The 13,528-nt window shown below is 44.9% G+C and overlaps 1 protein-coding gene across 1 annotated transcript in view; it reads right to left on the bottom strand.

The window, feature by feature from the left end:
• The window catches only part of PPP1R13B (protein phosphatase 1 regulatory subunit 13B), an 82,357-nt gene that overhangs the window by 42,372 nt on the left and 26,457 nt on the right, over positions 1-13,528 (bottom strand).

The following is a 13,528-nucleotide window of genomic DNA, read 5'->3' as shown; positions in this document are numbered from 1 at the left end:
ACACTGCAAAAGAAGAAACTACAAAAGTATGGAGCTGTTCAGGTCAGGGATGTCAGGGATGGGGAACATCCTGCCCGCGGGCCATATAAGGCCCCCGGAATCATTTGGTCTGGCCTTCTGAACTTTTTTCTGCTAGCCTCATCTGGCTAGCAGAGTGCCTAGAATGGCACCATGCAGCCTGATTGCAGTAGTGCCGTCTGGACGCTTCAGACGGTCACACAGCTGCTCTTACAGCTCCCAGGAGCATCCTCAGGATGCTCCGTGCATTGCTATAATCACCGGCGATTGTGGCCCCACCCCGTGTGACATGTATATTTGCTGTGTTTAAGATCTCCAATGTGTAACCATGAAGGACTAAAAGAACAGATTCCGTTATCCATATACCGTGATCCTTGGTAACACAGCCAAAGCTGGGTGCTGTTATATGGAGGGCGACATATATGGGAATGAGTGCAATAGACAGCAAAGCACATTTGTACAGAGACAATATCTGTTGGTGAGCAAGGGCAGAGCAAAGCAAGTGGAGTGATACAATGGAGGAATAATGTATTATGAACGTTTAATATGTAAAAATAATTATCTCCCTCCTAGTAGGACAGTCTCAGAGATTACTCATTCTGTATTAGCCATGATCAGACATTAATTTCTAGATTTAGGGAAAAAAAAAAAAAAAGGAAAAGCAGAGGTGTTACTATAGTAGCCAATCATAACCTAGCTATAATTTCCTAGATAATTATAGAGAATGAAAGCTAGCATCTGATTGGTTTATACTAGAGATGAGCGGATCTCCCTGCCTGCCCCGGATCCCTCACCCGAGGCAAAACCTTGCGACCCCGCTGTCAGGTCGCAAGATTTTGTATTGAGTGGGCTTAACGCTGATTGGCTGAGAGCGCCGCCTGTCACGGCTCTCAGCCAATCAGCGTTAAGCCCATTGAAAAGAAGATGTCGCCCGCCATCCCCCGCAGCCTGACACCGCCGTTACCCCCGGCTGCCGACACTTCCAGCACCCCTGCACTGCTGCCCCACGTACTGAGGACACAGTCAGCGACCCCCACACTGCCGACACTCCCACACTGAGGACACCACCAGCACCCGACACCCTGCACTGCCGACACTGTCAGCACACATGCACTGAGGACACCGCTGGCACCCCCGCATTGCTGACATCACCGGTACCCTTCACTGATGACACTGGCAGCACCGCAGCACTGCCATTCCATGTACTGAAGACACTGCCAGCAACCCCGTTCTGCCGACACTGCTGTTACAGTAAGTGCACTATTGGTGTATCCAACCCACACTGTATAAGACACTGTATCCGTATTGGTAATTAGAATCTGAACTGCCACATGTTCATGCCGCCCGCTGTGTCACTTAGCTTAGTCAGCCAGCTAGCTGGATGCAACCTTTTGGCCTTAACTAGATGAAACAAATAATATTGTGAGGTGGTCAAAATTGATTGGAAATTACTGGAAATAAATGTTATTGAGGTAGTGTTCACTCTAGCTCCGGCAGCAGGCAGGGCGCCGGAGTTAAAGAGGGCACTTCTGTGCGCGCATCGAAGGCGCACTCGCCCGAAAAGGGGGAGTGGCCATAGAGAAGGGGGTGTGTATATAAGACACGTCCCCCTTTCGTCACTCTTGGGGGCATGCCCGGCACTTACGGACACGCCGGGCAGCCCCCAAGCGCTGCCGACAGGGAGAATAGATGCCGGACGCATGCGCCCGGCATCTATTCACCGGCGGTGACCGGGTCAGCACACATTTCCCACCCCCGGGACACTGTGACCTGCGGGTGAAGACGGCACCCGCAGGCTGTGTGGGCAGGGCGCTTTTTGCCCTCCTTCTGGAGGGCAGGGCACCGCGCCCAACTAAAACAGACTAGCGGGAACGCTATTGAGGTGAATTATACTGTAGGAACAAAAACAGGCCCATTTTATGTGTTTTTAGCTGTTATGATTTTTTAAGAAAAAAATCCAGATCCAAAACCAAAACACGAAAACAAAACACGGCGGTGAGGTTTTGGCAAAACCAATCCAGATCCAAAACCAGGGGGGATCCAGATCCAAAACCAAAATACGAGGATTGGCGCACATCTCTAGTTTATACTGGTAACACCCCCCCACTTCACCTGTTTAGAAGTTTTAATAAATCTGTCACATGATTTCAAAAACGAGACAACCCAGTAGAGAAATCAGGCAAAGGATTTCCTCATTAGGATGATGTCAGGTATAAAAAAATACAATAAAGAATCTCCACTATACAGCCTGGGGACCTAATTGCCATCCCGTTATCCATAGTATGACATTGATGCAGGTTATCAACTAGAGCAGTGCCAGGTCACATAAAGCTAGGTGTCATCAGCTATAGCAGAGACAGTAACGGGTGCAGACAGTAAGGATTATCTGCAACAGTGGAAGACAGCCATGTACTCACCAGTTATGTATATATGCCAGCCAGGCATGCTGGGAGGATACCAGCCTATAATGAATCCAGATGATGGACATTCTGAATGTCGACAGTAAAAACTAAAGGTGACGTGGCCATTAGGTCGACTATCATGAATTTAAGTCAAAAGTGTTAAATGGTTGACACAGTCAAAAAGGTAAACATTAATTATGTTGACACGAAAATGTCGGCACGTGTATTTTTCATGATTTTTAGGGACGGGGTTAGGTTTAAGGGTAGGTCTAAAATAAAAAAAAAGGTAGACATGCTAGTATTGACATGTTAAATGTCGACCTTATGATTGTTGACCATTTAAGCCTGTCGACCTAAATACAAGTCGACAAAATGATGGTCAAGCTAATGACCTTTTTACTGTCGACATTCAAAACTAGTCGACCTGCACTGTCGACCTTTTGAACCACACTCATGCTGGGACTTTCAACTTCATACATTCAGGAATATTCAATTTCATTTTTAGATTACAGGTTGAGTCTCCCATATCCAAATATTCCCGGAATACAGAATAATTTTGGCATGACCGATAATGAAACCTTTGATTTTTGATGGTTCAATGTACACAAACTTTGTCTAAGCACAAATTATTAATAATATTGTATAAAATTACCTTCAGGCTGTGTGTATAAGGTGTATATGAAATATAAATGAATTTCATGTATGTACACAAACTTTGTTTGAGCCACAAAAGTATTGAATATATTGTATAAAAGCACCTGCAGGCTGTGTGTTCAAGGTGTATATAACATAAATGCATTCGGTGTGTATATTGGAGTCCCATTCCCAAGATCTCTCATTATGATATGCAAATATTCCAAACTACGGAATATTCCGTTATCCAAATTACCCCTGGTCCAAGCATTTTGGATATGGGAGACTCAACCTGTACTTAGTAAAACACACCTCCATAAATTGTACATAGCTAGAGGTTGTTGTTGTTGTTGGAATAGTGGGAACACTATCTATGCCACTCTCCTGAGATGTGCGGCATAGAAACTACACCTTGCCACCCCAAACCACACTGCAAAAGGAGAAACTACAAACGTCTGGGGCTGCCAAGTTTCCAGGTCTCTGTGAAGAGCCGTAATTGCCCGTGCATTGGGATACAACAGAACGTCTGTGATAAGAGCAGGCAGTGCCCAGTCGGACATGCAGGCTCACTATACAGCGCTTTGCATCCTCCAGTTATATAATAACAGACATATAGAAAACACAAAAGGTGTATAGAAATGTCAACTATAGTGCAGTAAGTAAACTGAAGTCACACAATACATGTATGATAAATAACAGTAGCAAGGAGTGCCACCTAGCTATTATTAACAAGGCAGGCTAGGCATACTACGCTCATTTAGGAGTTTAACCCATTCACTTCTTTTAGCAAATTTCCTGAAATACCATAGGCAGGAGCCTTCAGCAGTCATTACTCCACTGTGGAGGAGATGTATCAAATCTTGGAGAGAGATACAGTACCAATCAGCTCCTAACTGTCATGTTACAGTCTGTGTTTGAAAAGTGACAGTTAGGAGCAGATTAGTTTGTGCTCTCTCTCTCTCCACTTAATCCCTCTCCAAGATTTGCTACATCTCACCCTGTGTATTTTAAAACCGTCACAGGAGGCATAAAGGGGTTACGGGACTGTGTGCAAATCCTGAAATACAATTAGTGCAGGAGCCAGCAGGAAATCCTCTTAATTCATTCAGCATTAGAGAAGCTGAAACAATGCTCTACCACCCACTCCTAAGCCCTGGAGGAAGTAGCAGAAATAAATGCATCATTTAAAAGGGGGGGGGGGGGGTGGAGAGAAATTTGAGCAAAACCTGTAGCTTGACGTGCTGGGTTCTCCTCCTCACCCACATAGCGCTGGGATACAGATATTGCGCCAATGTCCTATTAAGTGTCTGCAGGTGATGGTGCAGATGGGAAGCAGGCGTCAGTCCTCGGAGAAGGTGAGGAGGGTGCAGGAGGCTGATCAGTGAGTGACAGGGAGAAGGGACACTGCACAAGCATCTTCACTTTACAGAGGCTAAGCAATCCCATGTACAATCCCACACGTTCTGACAGCTTAATACCAGTCCCTGAGCATTAGATCCTCCCTTTCCAAACCCACAACAAAACAAAAGGAGTAGGCTCTAGCAGGCAGCGCCCGTGCCCCGAAACATCTATACACTGGAGACATCAATAGTCCAGGCCGCCCCGCTGCTCTTCCATTAAATACATTATGCATATTGATGCTTTTTATATACTTAAAGGATTTGAAATCAAACCTAGCTGGATAGGTTTAAAACCTGTACTCTCCTTAAAGCAATAGCGTACAAACACATTTCCTTAGAATAATAATAGTAAAACAACAGCGTAATACTTGTTTTGCTAAATAATAAAGTAGTGCCGGATTACCAGGCGTTCCGCTCATTAGAGGCCCTGATATACACAGACTGTGCACTTTGGGGTTCATGTAGAATCAGGTGTAAGCGCAGCCAAAGTACCGCAAGGGCGTGTTAATGGAAATGCATTCTGCGATAGCCACAAGAAAGACACTTATGTGCGTGTATGGAGGCGGATAGCTCCTGGGTGATCCATCTCTGGTGCAAAATGCCGCTGATAATGATTATCAGCAGCTGCTTCTGATTGGCTGAACGCGTCTGAAGCCCTCCCACTAACGGTAACGCTATTCTAATGTGGGTGCTGCGATCTAGTCTCATTATTACAGTGATATCTGCAATCTGTCTGCAGCAACAAAGCAGATTCCCATTTCATCTTATAAAAAAGGTTAGAAGATGTGTATTGGATTTAACTTATTTTTATTTTGTCTTTGAGGTTTGTTCTAATATGTTACATGGAATGTTGACTATTGATTATTGCTAATAGTGTCCAGGCATGTACTATATTGTGTATGCATTGTGGGCCTGATTCAGACCCGTTCGCTAGCAAACGATCGTTCGAAGCTAGCGATGTTTTGCAATGTGCGCATGCATCGCAGTGCGTGTGCACAAACTGGACCAAGCGATCGGGAAGCGTACGCTCGCCCGGCATAGACAGCACAGCTGAATGAGTGACAGGAGAAGCCGTTTGTGGGTGGTAACAGGGGCAGGTTACTGGAAACGTGGGGAGAGGAGGTGTGAACGCAGGCGTACCTGAGCATCTTAACGCCGTTGCAGAGGCGTGCATAATTAAGAGGCAGCATCATAGTACACGTCACCTGATTAATTTAGACACTGAAGCGCTCGCAGTGCTTGCGGTAGGGTATAGTCAACCTCAAACGCATTCACTTCCGATGGAACCCGATGTACCGATGGTTACATACACTTCCTGGAGATGACGTGTGCTAGTGGGCGTCTAAAGACAGACTGGTGAGCGTCTTGCATACACAGGGTGATCGCACGCCAAAACATAGTGGGTGCGCTTATGCATTGCCGTGCGATCGCCTGCCTTGCCGTCACTTAGCCGAATTTGCATACGCTGGGAGCGAGCGTACACATCTAGTGAATGGGTCTGAATCAGGCCCTGTGTACGGCAACTTTAGCATTTATTACTAACACTGTGCAGCCACATCTCATGGCGTGACCTAGGCTCATACACTTCAGAAGCAATGCAGGTGCACAGGCTAGCTTTGCCAAGGACAGCTTGCATATACAGCCAACTCTGGGCCTGATTCAGACCCGGTCGCAAGCGCGGAGCGCTTGCAGCCTGGTCGATGGTGGCCCACAGCGCATGTGCACGACGGAGCAGTCTCAGTCGTGCGCATGCGAGAGACCCGGCTAGCGACGGGCAATCCGTTGCTCCGGGTCTCGCACCAAAGGCGGCGCGATCTGTCGATGTTGAGTGACTGCTCGGCCTGTTTGGTGGGCGGGCCGGGGGGGTGGCTGCCCAAACGGAGGCGCTCCCGAGGGAACACTTGCCGTTTGGGGGCGGCCCCACTGACATCACTCGTGATGTCAGTGGAGAGCTTCCGGCTCTGTTAGAGCTGAAAGCTCTCTGGGGCTTGCGATGAATGAGACCCTACCACAAGGGTCTCGTCGCAAGCCCGATGGTAGCGATGGTCTTGACCATCGCGACCATCATCCTGGCCGCTCGCTATAGCTGTGGGTGGTCACCCACAGCTATGCGAGCGGCCAGGTGGCCGCTCAAATAAAAAAAAAAAAAACGCCCTGATTCAGAGCGAGCGCTTTCAGAACGTCCGGCTCTGAATCAGGGCCTCTGCACGCTAAGTAAAACCCCGAGCGGATACTTGGGTTATTGTGGGCCAAAGAGGCGCAAACCGGCTCCTGGCTCAGTGTGAAAGGCTTTACCAATGTTGTGGGTCCGCTACCCAAAACGCGATCAGGGTTAATCTCATGTCGGAACCCCGACAGTGTGAATGGCACGACTTGGGTTAATTCAACCCAGGTTACAGTAAAAGGATCTCATTGGCGGTTCAGGAGCGCTGACACCCACTTGTCATAACTCATCTTTGTGAGCCTGTAACAAAAAGTCCACTTGTAATGACTCACACATTTGGTAGGACAGGCATGGGTCCAGTGTGATAGGGGGCAACACGGGAATAACCTGTGTCCCAGGTGCTGTGTAGAAGAGCTGTGACATGGGACGAAAGAGTTCAGTATCCCAGGTCGGACCCAGTATTTTGGTGTGAAAGGGGTATAAATGCACCTCTACTGGGAACGCGATTGTAGATGTAATTCCGTCCAACTCAGCATGAAACCCTTCATATTGAGAGATTTACTTGTATTAAGGGCAAATATAGCTGCGCACATTTAAATTCAAATATCCATCATGATAAGGTTCTCTAAAAATAAGAGACATAACAAGCATCTGATTGGTTGCCATTATCCCCTTATACAAATAAGCAATGGCCCGTACAAAGTCTCATGCAGTGCGAAAACTAATACTCCCTGTATACACAAATCCAACCAGCATTTCCAGGGTTAAGTTCAGTGTGTGCGTTGGCCTTTTTTCAGTAATAGAAGTTCCCTTCCAGAGTTCAGGGTGTGTAATGTCTTTGTATGTGAAGGAGGGAGGGTGTGTTAGCTCCATCCTTTTGTTACCAGGAATTGGCTATAGAAATGCCAAGACTCCGCATAGCAGAACATTTGGTTGAATAATCAACATAGAAACAAGAAATAAAAAAAATACAGAGTGCAACAGGTCCATTGTGGTCACACCAGAACAATGGGAGTGTGCGCTCACACTGACGGAACTACGTGACTTGTGATATTTCATACAGTCCATTTCCAACATCAGCTGTGCCAAAAGCTGCCCAAGAACTAAGACAATACAGGCGGGGGATCGTTCGGCATGCCGGGCGTCAGGCTCCCGGTAAAATGACAGGCGTCAGGATTTCGTTGCCTGTCATTAGACCCCTGCCGGGATTAGACAGTCGGGAAGCCGGGGGTCGGCATTTCAACCGTCGGCTTCCTGACTGCATCCCACAGGGGGTGGTCAGTCACAAAATTAGATATATCCGGTAATTACTGACATATAAAAACATAACAGCGTCCATATGCCGTTTTATGCTATTAACTGCAAACATACCCAAGAAATCTGGTATTCTAACATCTTCCAGAATTGGCATTTAGCAAAACTAGAGTGATTGCACAAAGATTATTGCACAAATTTGTGCAACTAAAAATCTGTCACTACCTAGTGGCATTGTATTAAACGCCAATGACAACAAATGTAAAGCGTGACTGCGTTTGACATGTGGCGGTTAAATAGCTCTTACGCTTGGGAAAGGTAAATGGACTGTTCACAGGTGGTGAAAAACGAACACACTGGGCTATGAGTACATACAGTATGCTACTGGGTATGGGGTGAATGAAACCAATGGGTTCTATTCCAAATATCTGTTTACATGTCTTTACTAAAGCAGGAATTTGGTCCCCAGTGGGTACGAGTCCAGCACGATCCGTTTACCCGTTACAGGAGAACAGCAGCAACAGGTGGCAGCACGGATAGCTGCAATAATACGGGAAGAACTTTGCACAACCATTTTAGAAATCATTATGACCCTATTAAAACGTTTCTATTACTGGGGGAATGCACATATTGACTGATGTTTATTTATAGTCTAGATATTTTTAGAAATATTATTGGGTATTAAATAAGGAAAAGTCTCCTGCGCTCATCGGTATATTATTACAGTGTAGCGTTGTCATTTTCGCAGTGTTTCATACTAGTTTGCTTCCGCAAGTCTTTGCATCTCCCTAGGTAAATAATGCATTAATATACACTAAGGGGAACAAGGCACACGGAAATATCTTCTACATGGCGCACATAACTCATACAGAGCTGCCAGGGAGTGGTAGCAGCCAGGATAAAACATTATAGCGGGGTCACGGCCGCCACTCGTGTAACAAGCCTCTGTGTCCTTCCTAAAAAGCTGCTGTGTTTATGCAAGCAATAATATGCTGAATGTGACATTCTTCTGCTGCTGACTAAGAGTTAAAAGCTTATTAGCACCTCGCTGCAGTGTTAGGGAGGTCAGGGGAAGAAGGGCCCAGAAAGCCGGAGAGGATGCCTCCTAACAAGGGGCACGTGTGCGGGGATTTTCGGATTATGTGCTTTCAGAAACTGATTCAAATATTACAGAGGTTACTTTGAATCATGGGGTCACTCGGCTATTCGCTCTTCGTACAATCAGTTTTCCGTTGAACAAATAAATACAGCCCCCCCCCCCTTAGATCAGTTCTCCGGATATAGAACTACAACTCACAGCATGCTCTGCCAGATGTAAAACATTATTCCATCTCATGTGCTGCTTTAGAACGTCTATTTACTAGGACACACTACATAATAATGGCACAGGACACATACATATTACTATGCAAGGGGCTCGTGAAACTTTAAAAAGGCATTGTTGTGACGCAGTCTACAGGGGATAATGTAATCAGTCTTTTTATGTTCCAATGGATTAGGATCCTAATAACAAAGGGGCCCGTATGAAGACAAAAACTATAAATGTAGGGGAAAAATATATTTATATAGCCCCGACAAACAGACCCATGGCAGTGTTCTCCCCAGGCTGTTTTCTGCGGGCGCATCGCCCGGCAGAAACAGCCTGCCGTCCGGCACTTTTCCCCGCCGACCTCCGCCGTGGAACGCTAAAGCTAAAGAAGCCTCCGATAACTTCAGAGGCCAGCATTCAGAGTGATGCACTGCGCGGGTGACGTCATGACGTCACCTGCGACGTGAGGAGCCTGCCCCGCACGCCTGCTGGATCTAGTTAAATCCAGTCAGCGGCGAGCGGGAGAGCGGGTGAGCTGCCAGCAAGTAAAGGTAAGTGCTGGTGCCGGGGCCATGACCAGTCTGGGGGCACTATTTAAGTGGGCACTGCATAGAGGGGCCAGCCTGGAGGCATTGCATAGAGGGGCACTACTTCAGCCAGGGGGCACTACATAAGGGTAAAGCTAAACTAAGGGGGCAATGCATAAAGGGCACAAATACAGGGGGCACTGCATAATGGGCACTTTTGACTGAGAGCCAGTGGGGGAGCAGCCTGAGACATCTCGGGCTGGATTGGTCTGGGAGATACCCCTTTTCCCAGTGCGCGCATAATTGTGAAGGCCCCACATACCTGTCCCACATCATTACCACCACTACATACATGTCCCATGTCATCTACACCTCCACATACCTGTCCCACATCATTAACACCACTACATACATGTCCCATGTCATCTACACCTCCACATACCTGTCCCACATCATTAACACCTCCACATACCTCTCACATCATTACACCTCCACATACCTCTCTCATCATTACACCTCCACATACCTCTCACATCATTACACCTCCACATACCTCTCACATCATTACACCTCCACATACCTCTCACATCATTACACCTCCACATACCTCTCACATCATTACACCTCCACATACCTCTCACATCATTACACCTCCACATAACTGTCCCACATCATTACACCTCCACATACCTCTCACATCATTACACCTCCACATACCTCTCACATCATTACACCTCCACATACCTCTCTCATCATTACACCTCCACATACCTCTCACATCATTACACCTCCACATACCTCTCACATCATTACACCTCCACATACCTCTCACATCATTACACCTCCACATAACTGTCCCACATCATTACACCTCCACATACCTCTCACATCATTACACCTCCACATTACTGTCCCACATCATTACACCTCCATATAACTGTCCCACATCATTTAACCCAGTGGTTCCCAAGCTTTGTCAAATCACAGCTCCTTAGAGTTTCAACATATTGTTCACGGCACACCTAAGCCAAAAGTATACTGATGAGTTAATCAGTAAAAATATAAAAAGAATTGTGCTAACCTGTTATCTTTAGGGTCAGTAATGCAGTTGCGCATCTGTTTGCCCACGTATTCCATCATTGGCGGCCACAAGCACTACTATTCCCTTTCACACTGGTCACAAATTCGATTTGGGATTGGATCACCGACCCGTGGCACCTCTGAAAGTGCCCTGCGGTATCCAATTTGTCAACAATTACTTTAACCCACCATTGAGCTTTTTACCGTAAATCACCTGAAAACCGACATGTCTTAATTGGCCAAATTATACTATTTAAACCCCTTCAAGGGCTTGATTATTAATTGGGAAGGGTGCACCAGAGGTTCCACAGTGTGTCCTGCAATATATACCTTACAATAAAGATTTTCCCAACCTTTTCATCTGCTCAGCGGGGTGGGCACAAACACACACAAATATACTGGGATTATACCATGCGAGTATGGAATGGAATTGCAATTCGCCGTGAGAACAGCTTGCAGGACCAAACCTGCTTCTAAATGCATTAACTCCTTAAAGTAATGCATACCTACTTTTGAAAAAATTGAGGGTGTATCCGCGCTATTTCCTCAGGCGATAAGGGAAGAAGGGAGAGGGGGATTGAGTATGAGGGGAAGGGAGAGAGAAACATGTTTTTAAAGGGGCTGCCACAGACCTCTGTGATCCCTTCCTAGATCACTTAGATAATAGAAATGGTTGTGGGGTTGGGTCTTGAAGGGCACACAAAGAGTATGTTGGTGAATAGGGTTAAGGTAAAAAAGTGGGTGAATGATGTAGCATGAATATTGTAAGTAAAATACGTATTTAATATGAAATAGTTGCTTAGGTAAAATTCCAAACACATTGATTCAAAAACAATATACCATGATAAAATGAACAGGGTACATATGTAAAATATAAAACAGAAAGGAATATATTATTTTACTAAATAATATAACCAATGCAGGGAATTGATACTAATGATCCCATTTGAATGTACATATCTCTGATTTTTTTTTATATAACAGCTACATAAATGGGGGTAAAGTCAGGGAGATTGTTACTACAGGTTGAGTCTCCCATATCCAAAATGCTTGGTACCAGGGGTATATTGGATATTGGAATATTCCGTATTTTGGAATATTTGTATATCATAATGAAATATATTGGGAATGGGGCCCACATATACACACAGAATGCATTTATGTGTTATATACACCTTATACACACAGCCTGCAGGTCATTTTATACAATATTTTCAATAATTTTGTGGCTCAAGCAAAGTTTGTGTACAGAAATGAAATTCACTTATGTTTCATATACACCTTATACACACAGTCTGAAGGTAATTTTATACTATATTTTTTATAATTTGTGCCTTATACAAAGTTTGTGTACATTGAACCATCAAAAATCAAAGGTTTCATTATCTCAGTCATGACAAAATAATTCCGGATTTCGGAATATTTGGATATGGGAGACTCAACCTGTATTTCAAGGAGTCTCCCTGACAATCAGGGAGAGTTGGGAAGTATGAAGTAAAGCAATGTGGAAAATAAAACCTAAATATAGCTGATTTTAGACCAGGGATCAATAGACCTTTGCTATAGGGGATTGTCACCTAGCTTGTCTGCAAACGCATAGAACACGATGAAACATATGGTAAGACATATTACATAACCGGTATTTTCTTCCAAACAGAATTTCAGAATTTAGATTTTTTTTCCTGCTGCAAGCGCTAAATAATACAATCAGCTGTAATCATACAAGATATAATTTGAAGCCATGGAATCCTTAAGGTCTATTTAAAGATAAAAACTGTTGCATGGCAGACAGGAAATTACGGGGTAGGTGTTTATCAGCCTCTGCCGGGAAGACCGACCATATTGGTGAGACCTAATGTGCTTACAATTCATATACTGCAGAAATATTAAGAAAACAAATCTGTTTTGTGTGAAATCACGGGATCGTGTGAGTATTATTCACTGACCACAGGTGAACAAAACAGACAACATGGATATAGCAATAGCCTAATTACAGCTAAACATGTGTTGGAGCATAGTTATAGTAATCTTGTGTATTAAGTTAGAGAAAAATAATAAGCTGAATGATCTGAGAGCGACTTCTAGATCATAAAACACACAAACAAAACGACGTTCATTTTTCTATTCTCCCTTGTTTGCTACTGCAAAACCGAAGATGGTCTAGTGGGGGGTAATAGGTTTTAGGGGTCTATTTACTAAGCAGTGTTAGGAGACAGAGTGAAAAGTGATAAGGTGCCAGCCAATCAGCTCCCAACTGTCATCTCACAGGCTGTGTTTGAAAAATTATACTTGGGAGCTGATTGGCTGACACCTTATCACTTTTCACTCTGTCTCCTAATGCTGCTTAGTAAATAGAGCCCTTAATCAGAAACTGACCAACAGCATCCTTATATATTCACCAAGTACAATTATTTGCAGCATTTATATAGGAATACATGTCCGATCGCTAAATGTTATAGGTTGGTACAGTACTGTGCATTTAGGTGCAGTCCGCTAACCCAGTCAGTCAATCACTATGCTTAAAGGAGCGCTCTGATAAAATAATATATCACGCAATGTGCTAAAGCCGAGGGGTGAAGGAAAATATCAGAAATGAGTGGGTTAGGGCAGAGATGCAGGAAACACAGGGCTTACCGTTTCCTCATATTGTTGCCAAGTGTCCATCATTGTAACACCGGCTGTTCCCCTACATGGGGGGATAGCTCCGAGATCGGATTATCCACAATCACTAAGACATTCCA

Source organism: Taudactylus pleione, unplaced genomic scaffold (genome assembly GCF_031769625.1).
Source record: "Taudactylus pleione unplaced genomic scaffold, aTauple2 ptg000652l, whole genome shotgun sequence".
In the NCBI taxonomy this organism is placed as follows: Eukaryota; Metazoa; Chordata; class Amphibia; order Anura; family Myobatrachidae; genus Taudactylus; species Taudactylus pleione.
Note: the sequence above shows the minus strand (reverse complement) of the source record. Positions and strands in the feature narration are given on the sequence as shown.